At 41.5% G+C, this 15,044-nt stretch overlaps 1 protein-coding gene across 1 annotated transcript in view; it reads right to left on the bottom strand.

Annotated features, from left to right (window-relative positions):
• The window catches only part of LOC105837716 (receptor-type guanylate cyclase Gyc76C), a 71,236-nt gene extending 63,484 nt beyond the window's left edge, over nucleotides 1–7,752 (bottom strand). The window contains exon 1 of the mRNA XM_012682731.3: nucleotides 6,844–7,752. The gene's annotated coding sequence lies outside the window, so the exon portion shown is untranslated. The remainder of the gene's footprint in view (nucleotides 1–6,843) is intronic.
• Nucleotides 7,753–15,044: the final 7,292 nt, after the last annotated feature.

The following is a 15,044-nucleotide window of genomic DNA, read 5'->3' as shown; positions in this document are numbered from 1 at the left end:
TTCTCACGTAAACGCACAACGTGCAATATCGTTTAACAACAAAATGCCATTTCTCCTTTCCCTCTTTCTTTCATAGCACATTGAAAAATACCTCCCTACTGATATACTTTAACGCTTCACGCCGCGTAAGGGAGTGAAGATGTACATATTTGTCCATTCCACATACGTGCGCTACGTTCGATGAATAAATTGATCGTCTTCAAAGCTGGCGCCCGCCTCTCCGACGCACAGTCCAAACATTCCGACATGCGCGCGTACATTAGACTTAAAAAAAAAAAAAAAAAAAACAAGAAAAGAAAAGAACGGACTTCTACGAATTCTTTCGGCTGTCCGCGCCAAAACCTGATGCGGATCCATGTGAATTTCCGTGCGTGTCCCGCGCATAATGCAAAAGCCGATAAATGCCATTAACCCGTTGAGAATTTCGCTATTATACGCTCGCAATAATATTACAATCACGCGTGATTTATTCGATTTGAAATTTCGATGGGCCGGTATTAAGGTTGAGAGGCACTGTTTGTGCAGTCACGCGATATGCGTATGATTTATCCCGCTCGACACAGATATTCGTAATAATTTGAGGATCGGAATATATTTGCTTAATTTCTCTGGTACCGGTAAATCACGTTATTAATAGTTCATCCGAGGCCGTACCCGTAATATGCCACATATGTATAATTTATTATATTATAAAAATAGAAATTCAAGTAGAAATTCACGAGAGAGAAACTGTAATATTTTTTTCTTTCTTTCCACGATACTTCTCTTTGCTCTTTAGTCCGAAAAAAATGTATGAAATGCCGCAATTCTCCACAATGCGCGATTTATATCTTTCAAAAAGAAATTTAGAAAGTGAGCTGACGAAAATGTTGCATAGCAATCTCTCTGTCTACTTTTGCGGGGAACAAGGATTTATGCGCGATAGATTATCCCAAAGATTAAACTCTACGCTCGGCTTTTAATAAATTCAAAGACACGAATTAATCAATTCATAATCTAATATTACCAGATGCTGCAGTCATTAGAGCTGCTTGAGATTACACGATCACGCGATCAAGATAATACGAGAGAGGCGCGTGATTTTATTCCGGTTTGAAATTGTATATCGACCACGAGAGAACCATATCTGGAGAGTTTAATTTGCGCAGACTGGCGTAATTCGACTCTGAATGAGCACACCAGCGGATTCCGTACTTCGTTGGTGGTTAGATGGGAATAACACAGGTTAATCGGCTAATTTCAACGTTCGAGCTACGCATGCGGCTAATTATGGCCGTTAACCACTTAACTTGATTGATTAATTAGAAAGCACGTTTTTTTTCTTTCTCGGTCATGCGTCACGCTCGGTGAGATTGATCGCCGGTTGCACCGTTTTCGACTCCGCACGACTGATTTCATTGTATACGAACGATTACGCATTGTTACGTAGATTTTACTTGTAATAATAAAAACTTGCGAGTTGCACCAAAATCCTTCCACCGTGACGTAAAAAAAAAAAGGTCGCTGCGGAAAAAATTGACCGAAGCATCGTGAATGTCCAATGGAATTAACATCCTCATGTATTTGCACCGTTCGTGTGCAAAGTGAATTTTCATCCGTGTGTTTATTTAAGAGAAAAAGATTTATAAGAAATATACGTCTTAACTGGAATGCTTATTCACCGAGGAGGACGCCCCGCCGCTGCCAGTTAAGTGTTATGAAAACCGTGGAATACTTGTCACTGACTGAATTTCACACCTCTCTGCGTGCCTTCCTGTTGCTGATATGTTTTCCACGCTGTCGCATTTCGCATCATGCCGAAATCGCTGACGAGATAGCAATTCGCGGCGTGCGCAAATAAAGCGTTATGCGCAAACACGGGGCGCGTGTTTGCCGCGTATAAAAAAAAAAAAAAAATCGACGATCGCCGATCGAAGCGATCGGCCTGCGGTTAAAATAACCTTCCGCCGTCATTCTCACACGCACACACACGCGTATTCGACCGTTTCCCCCCTCCGAGAGGGCGGTTTTTTTAAAAATAGTGTGCAACAGAAAACTATTGTCTGACCGATGCCCACGGCTGACGGAGGATATTTATCGTAACAACCTTTGATCCGCGTCGCGAGCGCAAAATTGATTTCCTCGACTCGCGCTCGTTTTCTCGGTGAGCCGCAACTTTAGTCTCTCACTTCGGGAACTGCGGAAGGCAGGAGGTCTAGGGGGAGGGAAAGGAAAGGGTTCGCGAATTCGGATAAATCCCCCCCATTGTCGGTACAACTCGCGCGTCAGTTGGATAACGTGAATTAGCGCGCGGAAGATTGAAATAATCTGGGGTATCGACTAACCGGACGTGGAAATGAATTAGCCGAGGCGACCATGTAATATAATATATTTCCAATTCTAGGAATAAACGCCGCACACCGCCGCGCGGCTAAATGAGGCGGCCGCAATAATATAACCCGCGCGAGTGGCGGCGGAGACGGTGACGGAGGAAAACGGGGGGGAATAAACACACGCGCGTTTATAATCACAGTCGGGCGTAAATAACAGCGGCGGGGACACAATACGCGCGGTTTATCGCACGGCGCGTATTAATGAGTTTGTTTTCGCCGCGCGACACTCGCCGAGCATCGCCGCTCGATTCGACCCTTTCCTTTTTTTTTTCCTCGCGTTTTTCCCCCCTGTCCCCCCCCCCATCCTCCTTCTTTTTCTTTCCTTCGCGCGACGTCCGTTACGCGCGCAGGAATTTATTAACGTACACGGAAGAATTTATGCGCGGTCGTTTCGCGATGGCGACGCGGTACGTACGGCGCAGTCGCCGCCGGTTTTGCGAGAAGCGCACGTTAATGAAGTTCCGCGGTGTTTCTTCCTTCGGCGTCCTCTTCCTATACGACTCCCCCTATCTTTTTGCGAAAAATAAGGCTGTGTGTGACTCACACGGAGACTCGGCGTAACCGACGTGCGTACGTGTCGCGACCACGTGTGCACGTGGTTCCGAGAAAAATCGATTCTTCGCGAATCCGTCCGCGATCGCGATGGAAAACAAAGAGCGCGGTTGGTATCTGTACCTCGAAACGCAAGCGAGGGAGGCAGTGATTCTGTGTACGTCGCTTGTGTATTTGCCACACAATAAAAAAAATTGACATTTCTTAGTTTTTTGCAAAAAAAAACAAGAATAATAAAATTTCAATACACTTTAAGAAAAGCTGCACACACAAAAAAATAAATCCTTGCTGCAAGTAAATTTTTTTTCTTGAACGTTATATGCCTTGCTATGAGTGTGAAATTCTGTCCTCAATCAATAATAAATAGGGTTACTTGAAGTATATTTTATTCTTAAGATGGGGTATTCTTTTTACTACCGCTACGTGACGTGTTCTCGTGAACAAAAAGTACTTTTTCAATGAATAAAAGGGGCTCACCAAGAGCGCGGATGGAAGTAATTAAGATTTCGCCACATAATACTAGACTGAACTATGTCAGTCTATATAGAAGTTCGAGAAAAATAAGAAAAACAAAATTATAAAAACTTTGATTTAAGAAAAACAATGTTTAAATTAAATTTATAATTTTTTTAGCGCAAACAATTTTTTCAACAAAAAAATAACAAATAATTAGTAAATAATTTCTCTATATAATTTCACATGTTCTAATAATATGGCTCAGCTAGCTTAACAAACCTTATTCTACACTATAAGAAAATTGCGTTACGAGATGAAAATAGAAAAAAAACCCATCTCGAAACTCTGAGACAGAAAGCATTTGTAAATAAATTAATACCTACAAAAAAATATATATATTTTCATTCAGGCACTCATCCTAATCTTTTGCACACCATCAAGCAATCTTAATCGAGAGCGATTAATTCGATCAAGCAATAAAGTACCACTCAATCGGACGTAACGTTGACCGTGTTCTCAATACCTAATTTTTGCAACTAAACAAACGCCTAGATTATTTCTCATAAGTTTCAACATCGCGCATGAATCACGTGATTAGATCAGCTCTCATCCTGCTTCCCCGCTGTCCCCCGCGGACGCGGATGTTATACGCGGTAATATCTCTCAGGCATCTCATACAACAAACTTTGAATTGAGCTTATTGTACTGGAAGGTCATTATACTACGACATCTAACTGTTTCAATGCTGGTGAACAATAGTATATAGGGTGTTGAAGAAAAAGACATTCGATTGAAATCATACAGCGTTCATTGAATTGACTTAAAGGACAAAAAAATGGCGCTTAGCTGATTGCTAAAGCATAGATTAATAGATTAATCTTATTAGAGTTGGACTTTTGATCATGATTATAAATGTGACTTACTAGTTTTTATTGAGCGTATGTCGTATGTAAAAAAAAATTATTATCTTATCAACGTGCTCCAATATGTAAATATTACGCATTATTAACAGTATTTAAAACAGGCTCTTGATGAAAGATGAATAGAATGTCTGGTGAATCGCCTGCCTCCAACGTCTGTTTCCTTTTCCCCTTCAAATCTTCCAACTTTAATTCGTTCTTGTAAACTCAATGTATTTGTTGTCAGAAAAAGATGTACACAAAAGGTATAACGAGTAGAGAATGTCTACAAAATAATACAGATAAGACCAAAAATTTTCGACACAATGCAACAAAAATATGAAGTGTAAAAAAGGAAGACGCCTGTGAAATATAGAATTTAAACATAAAAAAATACAAGATAACCCTTTGTTTATATATCTTTGTTTATGTATGTAATAAATAAAAATAAATGATCTACATTACATGTATACAGGATGTCTTATAATTGTTAACATAATGTCAATAGTTTACATATGTACAACGATTCGCATTTGCAATATTACAACACATTTCTGCTTCTTCACTAGAAATGTCCGAAACATTTGTGAAATCGAGTCGAATCTGATTCAAATCAAATTTAATTCAAATTAAATTTTTCCGGAATTACATTACATACTGTATACAATAGAGTATTTTCACTTCAAGTTGCAAATCTTTTTTAATAGAGAAGGAAATTAATCGTAAGACGTTTAGAAAATAAACGATGTGTTTCTTCAAGTAAAATTTATAATAAATATTAGACAATCAGAGTATTATTTTGGTAAATGAGTATTAAATATATAAAGTATATCAAAAATATTTGTAATATTTGTACGAAGTAGTAATAATATAATACTTCACTTAAAAAATATAACGGAGTAATTTTTAATTTTGTTGTAAATTCTATAAAATCATGAAATTTCTATGCATAAAATATTGAAAACAGTTAATAAAAATGTTTATCGCACATTTTTTAGTAATTTATAAAATTTAAAAACAATTAATTTTGAAAATTGAGACAACTAAATACAAGAATTGATATGCGCAAGATTAATTGCACAGAAGATAAAAATAAAACAATCAATATAAGAAAGAACTATTGACATTTGAACTATTCGCACACTTTCAATAACGCTATTTCTTTCTATTATGTTAAGACGAATTTATATAAGCGATAAATTAAAGCAAAGGAGAGTCTGCATTATAAACTCATAACTATAAATAACGGTGGCTATTAACGCTGAGGAAACCACTCGACTGTTTTTTCTTAATACTGCAAGTACCATATATATGTAAAAATCACATGTAATTAAAATATCCATCTATATGGCGTTGGAAAAAAGAAGTAATGCCGTTTCCCCAGTTTTTCTTCAACACTTAACCAGCACTATTTTTATTCTCTGAATCGCGAGACGAGTTTTTTCGCATGCGGTTTTTTTTTTGGTCAACGTCAATGTCACGCGGCAGCCTGCACGCTGACACGTGCGATCTACCACGCGCGTCGCGCTTTTCACGACACGGTTATTAGGTTCATGCAAATCGAAGGGAAATGTCTAAGGTAAAAGAAATTCCGCGAGGCATTTCTCGCGTACGTTTACGTAAGTACTTTGCCAAGTCCGCGGCTTGTTGTCGCTCATCATCGCCGCGGATCTGCGCAATGTTATCGTAACGTTACGGAAGCACGTGCAAGCACGTTAAACAACCGTAACCCCCTCCTTCCCCCCCCCCCTCGAGCTTCCTTTCGCAGCTCACTTGCAGCATTAAATATTAATAGTATAATCCGCCCACGCGATAACGTCGTGATACCCGTCTTAATGCCGCGCCAGAAGCGGATGTTGGCCGCGTGTCTAAGCCGCCGAACACTCTCGCGGAAGATTTCGGTGTTTATACCTTTCGCGTTTCCTCCGCCCCGATAGCTCTCGGTTTAAACAGAAATCCCTCGCGCGCTACGATAAGATAAAAGTCACGTTTCCGATATCGAAGCAGGGAAATTCGCGCGTTGAGCGAACGGGAGAATTCGCGGTGGCGTGGATATCGCCGAATCGCTCGAGACGACACGGCGAAAAACTGGCGATCCCGGCCGGTGGCTCGCGCACGAGGAGAGAAGCACACCGGAGTGACACGCGAGGGAATATTCCTCGCGAGAATTTCCGCATATCTGCGACTGGCGTTCGTCCAATCGGCGACCGCGACGCGACGACGGTCTCTCGCGCTCGCGCCCGAGAACGCCAACTTCTCTGTCTCTCTCTCTCTCTCTCTCTCTGTCTGTTCTCTCTCGGGCGCGCGCGTTTTCTTCTCTATGCACACAACACGCGTAGCGGCTGCTCCTGCGCGCGTCGCCTCGGACTCGCGCAATTCGACGAGAGAGAGAGAGAGAGAGAGAGAGAAAGAGAGAGAGAGAGAGAAGGCGTAGTAATAATACTGGGAGTAATAGTAGTAGTAGTACGAAAAGCAGGAGCGAGAACGACAGAGAGAAAGAGAGCGAGGCAACGACGAAAACTGTGGCGAGAAGAATTTTCGCATTTGACATGCTGCTCTCTTACCTGTGACTCGTGGCCGTGTCCACCAGCATGGTAATCCAATCCCCGCGTGGATAAATGATCGGAGAAGAGGGGGGGGGGGAGGGAGAGAGAGAGAGAGAGAGAGGGCTATCTCATCATCCCCGATCTTCTCAGGATATTTCTCCCAGGATGGACTCGTGGAAAATCAAACAACTTCCGGACGGCGACGACGACGGCACTGTCCCTCCTCTTCTCTTCGGCGGTGATTTCTCCAGACCGCCGGAGAACCGACCGACAAACTTTCGACGACCGACCGAGAGAGAGAAAGACGGAAAACGAAATCACACCACGACAAAACCGCCACTACGAACCGAGGGGCGCGCGCGTGCGCGCGCGCGCAAAGTGGACACGCGGAAGACGCTTGGGATGAAGACGCGTTCGGGGGCCGAAGGGAGAGAGAGCGAACGACGGCCGGGGAAAAAAGGAGGCGGGGGAGGGGGAAGGGAGAGCGCGAACGCGTTTCTTCCTCGCGCCTTTTCCGTTTTCCGGATCCGCGGAACTCGGAGACGCGCTTGCGGTTGCGTGCCGCTCCGCGGCGCTTCGGTGGGCTTCGGAGAAACGCGAAAACGAGCAGCGCGAGCGAATAAAGCCGATCGCGCGATCGACCGATCGACAGCAACAACGCGCGACGGCGAGCGATCTCGCTCTCCGGTTTCGGCCGCCACCAGTTTTTTTTTTTTCCCTCCTCCGTCGATTTAACTCGATTTTTCCACGCGGACGCGCGAACACGCGTGCTCTCTCTTTCCTCTTTCTCCCTGATCTCTCGCCGCGACTCTCTCGGTCCTCGACTCGATCGCTCGCACTCGATCTACGAATCGCACTCCCGCATGACACAACTGTACGTGAGCAAGGACCGCAACATACTGAACGTCGAACACATGATTCCGGCGAGGCCTAGTGTCGATACTCGTTGCACAGGGGGCGCCACCGCGGCGTGCCGCCGCGGATCGGTGTCGCGATCGCCGAGCCGCTCGGACCGTACCCGACACTTATTCTCTCTTCGGAACACTCGAGTACTATAATTGAAAAAAAAAAGGGGGGGGAGGGAAATGATCGACGAACGTGCGAGGGAAAATGATACATCGCGATCGCGATCGATCACAATCCGCCGCGCTTTTCGACGGGACGCGCGCTAATGAATTGATCACGTGACGATCGTAAATGTCCCGATGATACATGTGACGATCACAAGAATGATTCACGATTCCATTAATTCGTAATCTTGACAAAAATAAGCTTCAAGCTACGTTGAGACGTAACCGATGTTATACATTTGTAAAATACTCGATTTGAAAACTATGAACTATTTCAAATGCGCGCGCGGGAAACGCGAAAGAAAAATTGATTGCTTATTTATTAATCGACCTGGGCTTGAAACACTCTTTAACATTTATGTCATCGCGGATGTAACAGAATAGTTTCTTCTAAATTTGGCCGTTTTGTTTTGTAAATTCAAGATGCACAAACAAGTCCACATAATAATGTCACACCTTGGTTTGATTTACCCCTTGCAATTGATAATTAATAGAATTTGCGTAATATTACAACAACGTTGAAAACGATAGAGTGCAAGATAACTAGACATTACGTGCATTCTAAATTAATCCAAGATCTGATCCTAAAACGACACGAGATAATCACTAATTGACCTTAATTTAATTTTACGCGTAATTCCGGAAAACTTCGCAGCCAATAGGAAGAGAAAGTTAATTGCGGCGCGACCATTAATCATTATTCTTGGGAACGCATTCATCCTCGTGCATCACGCACAAAATGCACCGAATGCAGCTAGAATTGATTACAGTGCCGAGCTACAGAGCCTTATTTAGCAATTGCCCGTAACATTTATCGCTGGCAAGTTCTCATATTGACAACCCGAGACGATACCCTGCGTCGTCGGTTTTTGTCTTAGTTTCACTCTAATTAAATTTACCTTCGTAAGGTAGATGTGGAGATTAATTTTGCGCAGGTCAATTAAGTTTGCACCATAAATCCCGCTCGTGTCCATGAGAAGTAAATTCTGGCGCGTAAGCAGAGATATCGTGTGACGAGCATCGTTTCAGAAGATTTGGTAAGAATATTTCAAACGCGATATTAAATTATAATTAGCTTTTCGAAACCTTTATTTCTATTCCTTTTTTTTTTCTCTTGAATTTAAATTAACGCGCCCGAATATTTAGCGTACGTCGTAATTCAGACAAATTCGATGATTAACATGACCAATTTATATTTATCTACATTACGGCTGCGAATTCACATATAAATTAAACAAATTTTAATTTAAGGCTCTTAAGCCCTCACCGTAGCCATATTAAATTTGTGACGTCATAGGCGAGAAATGACACGTTGACAATCCAATTTTTGTGTCCATGCCATATCATAATTATTTACTATATCCTGGTCCTGACATGCTTATGAAATCCTCAAAATATGACAAATATAACTATAGTAATTAATATATTGTACTAACTATAGTAACTATTATATTATACACATAAAAGGAAGATTTTTTTTCTTTATGACATGCAAAAATCGGTCTCGTATCACATTTATTTTACAGTTATGTTGACTATCGAAAAAAAAGGACAGCATTCGCTATATTTTATAGGTTCATTAAACCAATTTTATGTATTAATTTATCCAAATTAATTTTTATTTGCAAATGTCACGGACGCAAAAATTGTGTTGTAAATGTACCATTTCTCGCTTCTGACGTCACAAATTCAATATGGCTGCAAGCGAGGGGCCAAGAGTCTGAAACTCCTTGTATCAAGACCTCTTGTATAAAACATGTGTATACATAATATAATTCGTTTTTATTGAAATATTATAAATTTGTTATTACTTAGTGTGAAAACGAAGAACTTCATGCTATAGCTTAATAATAATGTATGCGTTTATTTCAGTTTCAAGCTCATTAACTCTTCTTAATTTATGCGCAGTCATTTCACACCATCCGTTAATCAATTTCTTTATCACTTTGCGTCATATCATTAAGATAATTATTTAGCGTATTTTGCAAAATTGAAACGTCGTGTTGGATTGGACAAGTTTGGACATTATTTATTAATCACACTTACGAGAATCAAATATTTTGTATTAAGTCACTAGATCGTAGGTTTTCGGTAAAAAAAGAGAAGGCGGAAACAAATTTCGAGCGATCAGCGTAGTAAAAACTTAGACACTCAATTTTGCGTACTGTGATAAGGTTTTATTACACTGTTTTTGAAAAAAGACCAAAAGTGATTTGACTAACAATCAACATGTGCAAAGAAATCAACTTATTCCCAAAGAGAAATATATATTTTCACATCTTTTCATCAAAGATATTTTGAAAAAAAAGAAGTTTTTTTAAAGTCTTAAAGAATCATGAATATAAATTGCAAAAGTTAGAAGTTAATTTACGTGAAGATCAGGATACTGTATTAGGTATTGTTTGTTGAAGTTAAAAGTTAATTGTTTAAAAGGGGAACTTTTATAAAGTTTATAAGCGGATTAAAAACTTCAACTATAGAAGTTAACAATGTTCGCGGAAGAGAAATGCATTTTTTGTACATCCACGAGTGGAGAATGTCTTTCAGTAGCGAAACAAATTTATATTGCAGTCGACTGGCGGCTTCTTGTGACGACACGCGCGACACACGAAACATTTCATAACACGCTCTTGCTACCACGCGGTTATATCGGGGATATTTTTAGAGAGCCAAAACCACGCGCTTATCTTTTCTCGTGGTGATAATTATCATCGTTCCCGCGGTTTTCGATATTTCTTTTTTCATCGCGATTCAAGAATTTTCTTGACATCTGGCCCCTGCTCGTTCACTCGTCCCAATAATGTGCGTAAACAGTGCGTGTTCAAAAAATTATCTTGTTGTTTGCAAAACTCATGTTCTTCTGGTACCGATTAAATTGATAAACAGAAATCGCCCTGTCGACACTTTTTTTTTATCTCGCAATTAGCAGAAAGGAGCGTGACATTCGCGATCTAAAATTCTGATTATACAACTAAACTTGTTCGTATTATCTTTCTGTTCTTTTAATTAAAAGAAAAGAATATTTTCTTAAAAGAAAAAAAGTTTTTATTAGCCTTTACAAAATTGACTACACGAAGAGTATTTTTATTTAATTCAACGAATTCATTTCTTTGACAAAATGAAAAAAAAAACGAGGCAACGCATGAAAGAATAAGATATTCATTAATAACGATCGATGATTTTCTTTCAGAAGCATCCGAATGAATTTTGAGATATCTTTAACTATGTATGTATACGTGTATGTGTGTGTGTTTTACTCGCTGTATTTTTGCGCGACCAAGAATAATCTACGAATCGTCGCGCTGACATATTCGGCACGTACGCCATCAACCGAAGCGCACGCTCGTTTACACGTTACTTTTGCACTTAATTGTTTGCAAATCCATCCACTCCCCGCTGAACATAATCTCATTTACGAGTGGAAGTTAAGCAGCCTATTTGCTCGGTTCCGCCGGGAGAGAGACACTCTGCTTCCCGGGCACGTACCGTAAGAGCGATTGACGGTCGCGAGCATGGCTTCACGGCTTTAATGACATGACGTCGTTATGCGTGGAAAAAAGGTTGTGTCGCGGGGAGAAGAAAAAAGAAGAACAGTTCCACGTGTCACGTGACCGTTCGCTGAAATTACGAGGGATTCCGGTATCGAGATGGAAACGATTACGGAGAACGGAATAATTATTTACAATTGGGAAGAACTACGTTGGCCGGGAGCACTTTTTTTTTTTTTTACGAGCAAACATTTAAACATTTAGACTTTATGTTTCGCTTAGCGTCTCCGACCGCGCACACTCGCACGTCGTACGTCGTCGCCGTAGGCACGCGGAGTCGGGCCGAGAGAAAAAAAAAAAATAAATAAAGTTTATGCAAATCGTCGTCTTCGGCCGCAGCATCCTGCGGCCGCGCGACGCGATTGCACGTGTTCGTGAAACAGCACCGGTGTAAATAATGAGGTGCGATAATAAGAGGCGTCACGTCTCAAAGAAAGTAGCCTCTCCTCGGTATACGATAACTTCGCCGCATCATCATCGCGATCGAATTTGCCCCCCCCCCCTCCCCCTCGCGGTTCGAGAAACGTGATTAAAGGGAATGGAGAGGTCGGTCCTGCCTTTCCCCACGATTATCGTCGGAACTTGAGGAATAAAAAGAAAAGGAAGGGAACGAATGACAGAAGTGGAAGCAGAAATATCGGTCGGTTATATCGGGAACCCTCTGAACGCCCGTGTGGCATTAACGCGAAAATTAATCGTCCGGAAACCTGTTGACTCTTCCACGCGGCCAGGAAAACGATCCCCGCGTTGCGTGACGCGTAACCGCCGAAAAAGGTGGGAATCTCCCTCTCTCTGTCTCTCTCTTTCTCGTCTCCTCGCCACGATTAATTTCGCTCGCGCCCTCATTTGTACCTCTCCGCGATTCATTATCTTCGTATAAATTTTCCGACGTTCGTCGCCTCCCTCTCTCCCTCCGTCGCCGAGTATTTCGAGGAAATACATTTGCGGACGGACATTCGCGAGCCGAACGGACGTCGATTTGTCGTCGTCGTCGTCGGCGGCGGCGGCGCGCGGCATGTCGATTTTCGAGGAAGACTTTGCGAAACCGTTGCGAAGACAAAAAAAAAATGGTAATACCGATTCGCCGCGGTATCAACGTATAACACGGCACACACGCATCACAGTTAGCAACAGCGACGTGCATACATGGGCAGAGCGCGCAGAAACGCCGATCGGGTGCTAACAGCTGTTATCTTATCTTTTTTTTTCTGTGAATGTCAACATTCGGGCGTTCGTCATTGTAGTATACACGACACTAATACTCGCGTTGGATATTGTTGCGTTACAATCTCCCCGCGTCTTCGCGAGAGCGGCGCTCTCTCGAAAGTTTCGCCTTTTTTTTTTTTTATTTATTTATTTCAAAACGCTCCGCACACGCGCGCGGCGCGAAGATCGCGTCGGTGCGATTTAAAAAAAAAAGAAAAAAAAAGAAAAAGGAATGCGACTTTAGCTGTTAAACGGCGTATGTATTAAGTGGCGGAGCGAAAATTGTACGTTTCGACGTTCGAATTCGAATTTTTAATGGTAGCGAATCTGGACGCGGTTAACTGGAACAATTTAACGTGGTAACGACCGTTTCAAAGGGATATAATCGAATCACGATACGCAATCCTCAGGGGGCAATTTTGCGAGTCCGATTGGAGCCGTCACGTCCGCCAAGGGAGGAGAGGAGATCCGAACGTGGAACGTGACTTGCTCGAAGGAGAAGCCGGAGTTCGCTCACCGGCCAAGCAAACCGTGCCGATGGAAATCAGGCTAAATGACAACGATGTCGGCCGTCGCCGATCGGAACGTATCGAATCGCAGCGACGACGAGTTTATTTCGAGCTCCCGAGCCTAAGCGCGCATATCTTATGTAAAGTAACCGCATGCGTGTGGACAACTCGTTCTTGCCGCAGGTGTTAGCCCGAGCGAACGGGCGCGCATCTCGGGGAGATAGAAGACGCGTCTGGGGTCTCGAGCTGTCGTCCCCGGCGGAAAGAGGTGTCCAAACTGCGCGCACGTCAGCGACCGACACGATGGCCGATCGTCCGGTGCAAACCGCGAAAAATCATCAATGGCGACGCGATGCTCGTTAACGAGCGAATCCCGTTGGGAGCGAGAGCTGCGCGTCGTGTCAGCCGCGACGGCGAACCATCGTCGCGTGATATTTTCTCGGGATTTTTATTTATTTTTTTTTTATTTTTTCCATCATCGTCGTATTGTTTCCACAACGGATGAAGATAATATTCCGTGTCTATAAATAGACGTTGGTTGGCAGAAGGAGAGCCTAATAAAAGCACCATTCTAAAGGCCGTATGCACTGAAGCGTGAAGTCGAACCAACGTTCAGCCGGCGACAATTAATATTAATACATCGAGACTTGGTCTATTAGTCATCTTGGATAATCTAGAAATATCAATTTTTAACTGGAATTATAAGGATTAATATCTCTCTCACGTATATAAATAGCCCGTAAAAGCACCCTTTTTGCGCAATTATTGATATATGAAACTCCCCAGATAGCATACAACATCCAATGGACGGTCCATTTCATGGACATTTGAAAAAAATCAAAATCAAAATTGAACGTTCATTTGTATATACAAAGAACATACATTATTGGACATTCAAAATATATTTATATTTAAAGATGTTCATTTTATGTAAGTTTGAAAAAAATTCTCACCCCAAAAAATTCTTGTGTAAAATAATTATCAATTCTTTTTGACATATAATAGAAATAATATCTAAGTTAATCCAAAACTAGTGATCAAACGATAACAGTTAGAAAATTATATTAATTGTTTTTCAATTTATATTTATATCTATACTTTATATAAATGCTTATTACAGTTATTTTAAAAGCAAAACAGTTTTATATAAAATTTGTGTCTTTTAAAGATTTATGCTTAAATAATAAAAAAATTATATTTTAAGATTTAAATCTCAGGGTTCCTTCCAAGTTTCACTGACTAATATGATTGATAATCTATATAATTTTACTCCAAAAGGTAAGTTTCTGCAACGCCAAAAAGTTGTTCAATTTCTGACTTTATGCCGATTAAAACTCAGTATGGCGACTTTTATGTCTTCTTCTTTCTAACATGTCGAACTTTCGTTCATGAACGCGTGCAAAGAGTTTCACAACAACGAAACGACGTTTAGCAGTATCGTTCTCAGTGAGACAAATACACCATTTGAAAATTACGGCGCCGCTTGCAACCTGTACAAACAAACGGCCATTACGTACCGTTATACGATAATCGTGCTTGACGTCAAATATTAAATGATTTCGCTGCGTGAATCCGGGCTGTTTAAATTGTTCGGCTTGATTGAATGATGGCCACCGCTCTAAGTTGGCCGACAACCACTTCAACGTAAATAAGATGGTACCCTATTCTGTACATAAGAATCGCTTCGTTATACAGGGTGTCCGCTTGCTCCGCTGGAGAGTCTTGTGTTTTTGTTTTCCGTTTGTATACGTACGTACGTGTGTGGTGTGTGGTGTGTGTGTGTGTGTGTGTGTGATTTTAGCTTGATTTCATAATGCTGCACGACAAATCGGTCAAATATTGACTTCTTAGAAACGATCTATTGTTATTGTTTACATTCTATTCAA

This window comes from Monomorium pharaonis, chromosome 2 (genome assembly GCF_013373865.1).
Source record: "Monomorium pharaonis isolate MP-MQ-018 chromosome 2, ASM1337386v2, whole genome shotgun sequence".
Lineage (NCBI taxonomy): Eukaryota > Metazoa > Arthropoda > Insecta > Hymenoptera > Formicidae > Monomorium > Monomorium pharaonis.
Note: the sequence above shows the minus strand (reverse complement) of the source record. Positions and strands in the feature narration are given on the sequence as shown.